The 5,006-nt window shown below is 43.0% G+C and overlaps 1 non-coding gene across 1 annotated transcript; it reads left to right on the forward strand.

The window, feature by feature from the left end:
* The first annotated feature begins 4,683 nt into the window (after nucleotides 1-4,683).
* On the forward strand, nucleotides 4,684-4,790 carry LOC118718712. The gene has a single exon (XR_004987896.1). It is a non-coding gene; the product is annotated as a U6 spliceosomal RNA (small nuclear RNA).
* Nucleotides 4,791-5,006: the final 216 nt, after the last annotated feature.

Genomic DNA, 5,006 nt, shown 5'->3' on the forward strand with positions numbered 1-5,006 from the left:
CACAAGGTTCAAGTATAGTTCACCCCTCTGAGCATGAACACCCTCCATGATTCTGCCTTACTTATCCCTTCCACCCCATTTTCCCCCATAAAAGGGCCCAGAGTCCAGCCATACTGATCACACTGCAGCCCAGACTACTCCAACCTATGACCACTGTGCCTCCGCTCATCATATTTCCTCACCCCCTTCTTACCAAGCTCACTTCCTCCTAAGCAACAGCTCTGACTCCTCTGTGCTCTCAACATTCCTCTGCTCTCCTCTTTCATAAAAATCATCAAAATGTACTGATTTGAATGCTCATTTGTTTCCCTCTTTAACCACTCCTGGAGAACAGGGCCTTTAGATTGGTCACTTTTGCATCCTCAGAACCTAATATAGACCCAGGACACATGTGCTAAATCAATGAATGAGAGAGACCTAGAGAGATTCATTTATTTCCAAGGCCATTCACTCCTTCATCTAATAAGTATTCGTTGACTATCTGTAAGTAATATGTACTAATTATTTTTCTGGATGTTGGGGGTGCAACATTATTTAATGTTACAAAAGCCCCGGCTGTTTGAGAGACAGAGGGATTTACATTCTACTGGGGTTTCATACTAAAAACATAGAGGCAGAAATAGAAATGGAACCTAAAGTATAAAATGTCCAATTGACTCATATGTTCCTTCCTTCATTACCCATTTAATAAGCAACTACTTCCTGCTAGCCACTTTATTCAAACACTCAAACACTTCACACACACACACACACACACCAAATACTGGTTTAATGTCTGTGTTTCCTCCCCATCCCTTTTCTCCCCCAGAATAGTAAGCAATGTGAATTGCCTAGTAAATATTCTTTGAATTATAACATCTGGACAGATGGCTAGCTATGAAAGGCTGGGCATCAAGGCACAGTCTTCCCCATCAATGTGTTCTGGTGTATCTCAAATTGTAAGGGAAAAAGTTACACACAAAAGTAATTGCTCAAACAGTGCCCACCATTTTTCAAAGGCTCTTGCTTAGAGGACAATGGCACTTCTTGCTAGGTTGGAGTTTTTCTTCAGCAAGCTGGCATCTATGAACTCGGTAGAAGCTTCACCCACTTCGTTCCAGATCCTGGAGCCAATATCCTCCTCCATCTTTCGCTATCAGAGTCAAGATGAGAACCAACATGAACAGGATGAGTCAAAGAGGCTCCTTCACACAGAGGCAGGGTCCTACGATGCCTGGAATCGTGCGTGCGGCCAGTACCAGGGGAGCCAAAAGTCCTCCGCGGTCTCTATTGAAAGTCCCCATAGTCTTTAGGGAAATCTTTCCAAGGGGAAAATTCCTGAAGTCCCATCTCCCCTCTGGAAACTCTGGCACGAATTCTGCCTGTCCCCACGGATGACATACGTGCCACAGCGATCGTGTAGATCCCCATCTCGGGTTTCAAATCCCCTTTATGTGGGAGAAGAGTGACTGGGCAGTTCTCCCAGCTCAGGCGCTCTTTGAAATTAATGGGAACTCCTCCTCGTTTTATTCCGAATTCCTCCCTAGGGCTTCTCTACTCCCCCAAAACTGTTCTCTCATTCTCGGATGAAGGAACTAAGCTTGGGCTACAGAGTTCAGGCAGCCCTGAGAAGGAGCTCATGAATTTCTTGGAATCAAAGGCTCTTAGAAATGGAAAGAACCTTAGTTTAAAAATGCACAAGAGCCCTTTATTCAACAAATGAGAAAACTGAAACCTCAGATGGATTAGCCTGCTGAAGCAGCAATAATAGCACACTACAAACCGGTAGCTTAAACAATGTAATTTATTTCTCACAGCCCTGGACCCTGGCCATCCAAGATCAAGGTGTCAGGAGGCTTGGTTTCTTCTGAGGCCTCTTTCCTTGGTTTGTAGGTAGTCACCTTCTCCCTGTGTCCTCATATGGTCTTTCCTTTGTACACACACCCTGATATCTCTTTGTCTATATGTCCTCTTCTTATGAGAACAGTAGAGCCAATCAGATGGCTCTACTGTTCTCAATTCAAAATATAGTCATATTCAGGTAACAGGGGTTTGGGCTTCAGCATATGAATTGGAGGGAAGGCCCTGTTTGATCCATAACCCCAGGGATATTTCTGGTTCCCAAGTCTTCTCACAACTGGTTTCTTCTCAACATCTAGGTCTCTGAGAGACCTTCTCCGGCCATCAAATTCAATGTCATACTCCTCAGATACTTTATTGCCAAGACTCTATTTCCTTTTCTTCATAACCTTTATCATTTCTCACCATGAGAATGGTCACATGAAAGGCTTTAAAAAACAACCCAAATTCCTTAACTTGGCTAACAAAGCTCTAATAGGATGTAGCACCTGCCACCCTCTGCAGTATCATCTCCATCACTCTGTCTACATCCCAAACAGCCCAGTCTTTCTCCTGTTCCTTGAAACTACATTCCAACTGTATTCTCATCTCCAGACTTTTGCATTTGCCATCCTCTTGGAACGAGATGCACTTTCCTCAGGTAGCTTCTTGCCATTCAAGTTGAGGCCATCTGTGATCAGCCAACCAAGAGCAACTCTGAGTTGTACATAATGAAACCAACACACCTGAACTTTCTCCCTGGCACATATCCCCACCTGATATTTTCCTTGTTACTAATTCATTTGCTTGTTAATGTCTGACTCTCCCTTCCTGCTATCCTCTACTCCTCACCCAGAATGGGACATGAGAACAGAGCCTTCTTCTGCCTTGCCCCCGTCATATCATCTACACATAGAAGAGTACCTGGTCCATTGTAGGTACCATAAAATAAAATAAATGATAAAATGAATACATGCATGAATGATGTACTAGACTAAGGTTTCTCACCTTCAATACTATTGACAGTGTAGGCCAAATAGCTCTTTGTTGTAGAGGGCTATTCCATGGCATTGTAATATATGTCACAGCATCTCTCCGAGTCAAGACAACCAAAAATGTCTCCAAACATTGCCATATGGCCCCTGTGGGAGGAGGGGTGCAAAATCACCCCAGTGGAGAACCACTCATTATACTGTGAGCTCCCAGATGGACGGAACTGTATCCAAAACCATTAGATACCCCTTAACTACATGTAGATGCTCGATAAATGTTTACTGAAGAGAGATTAGTTTCATAATCTGCTAAATATAGATCCAAGAAATGTTCCAGAACTCATTGTCTCAATAGGATTTGGCCACTTACTACTTATGAGATCAACTTTGCCAAGTCTCTTTGCATCCTCATCTGTTAAACAGAAACATCAAAAATTCCTACACTGTGACCCTGCTTGCTAAGCCATAAAGTACAATACAAATGTGCGATTAATTATTTATGCATTTTTACTTCACCTCTTGCTAATAACTCTTGCCTGAAATAACTTCAAAAGAGAACATTTGCTCCTATTTGCCTGCTTCAGTGTTTACCTGACCCCCTTTCTCTCTAGAAGTTGGGAGCACTTCCTGAGTTTTTGTAAAGTTCTGACCCTTCTTCTCACCTTTGCCCATTGAAGTTCAGACTCACATACAAGGTCTCTGTCTCAAACAGCCCTTAGGAAAAGGTCTGTCCTGGGCAACATTGTCACTGGGTTGTTTGTGATTCTTCTACTTCAGAAAAAGTAATTTCTACTGTAAGTATCTCTTCTTCAGATTCCATTGATGTCTCAATATTCCCTCAGGAAGCTTCCAGACAGAATTAATCTCTTCTTCCCACTGATGCCATTTTGTTTTTACCTCCAGCATATCTCCAAGTCAACCAGAGGAACAGATGGACTCTCAATTCTAGCCAGACTGTGAGTTCCTTGAGGAGTTGAGATCCTGGAGTTTAGGGATAAGGAGATTATAGCATGCTCCTCACTTCCCTCTGTCACCATATCCCAGGAGGGGGGGAAAAAGTTAACTATCACAAATATAATTTCCTAAGAATCATAAAATTATATGAATTTGTTTTTTAGATTAGAAGAGAAGTTATATTTCTGTGAATTCTGAAACAGAGTATAATTTACAGGATGGATTTATCCAAAGAAAGAAAAAAAAACCCAGAGGCACATACAAAGGCAAGCTATGAGCACCATCTCATGGAAAAATCAATTGTCAATCACAATCTCATCAGTAGATGTTCTTCCATTCGTGGCCTCACCAAGAACATGGGTGAGGGTAACACTAGGAGAGCAAGGGCACCACTATTATTGACACACACTTACCCACACACGCATAGATTTGTTGGCCCTGTTGCCTGCATGTTACAGTCCATGATGACGTCCATATCTGTCATCTGTTTCAATCCCCTCATTCTCTCATCTGTAAGGACAGAAGTCTTAGCAGCAACAACAGGCGAGGTCTGAGATGAATCTCCCTGCTTGTAGTCACTTAGACTATGCTAGGATGAACCTGGGCTCACCCCATGGCCTCTAAACCACAGAATCCTTAACTCCAGCCCCTGCAGTTTGCTCTGGTCATTCCCGAGGCCCAGGTCCTAATTCCATTCAATCTCTCCCTAAACCTGAGCTTTCTGAATGAAAACCCACACTCAAAGTACCTCATGCTGCTCTCCTTCCTGCTTAGGCCCCACTGCCCAGACTCCTAGAGTACTGTCAACCTCCTGGGACTCCCTGCCATGGAGGTGTGGTGAGAAGAAACCTCACTTTCAGATTAAACCTCCCTTTCCAAATACACACCTGCACAAACACATAAGCACTTGCCACATCCAGTCCTCACTTTAGCAGCACATATACTAAAATTGAAATGATACAGAGACAATTTAGCATGGCCCTGCACAATGATGACATGCAAATTCATGAAGTGTTCTATATTTTTTGCAGTGCCCCAGCAGGTGTCCTCACATCCTTTAGAACAAATATAAGTCAAAACATAGCGTGTGATCTCAATAGCAAAATCATGACTTGTCACAATTTAAAAAAATACAAAACTTGCCACATCCGGTAGACACTGAGGGTCAGATCCCCTGAGCCAGCTTCTTCTGCTCATTGCTTTTCCCAGCACCCATATGCTATGTTCCACTTTCTGTCCAGC

The sequence above is a fragment of the Pipistrellus kuhlii genome, unplaced genomic scaffold (genome assembly GCF_014108245.1).
Source record: "Pipistrellus kuhlii isolate mPipKuh1 unplaced genomic scaffold, mPipKuh1.p scaffold_m20_p_14, whole genome shotgun sequence".
Lineage (NCBI taxonomy): Eukaryota > Metazoa > Chordata > Mammalia > Chiroptera > Vespertilionidae > Pipistrellus > Pipistrellus kuhlii.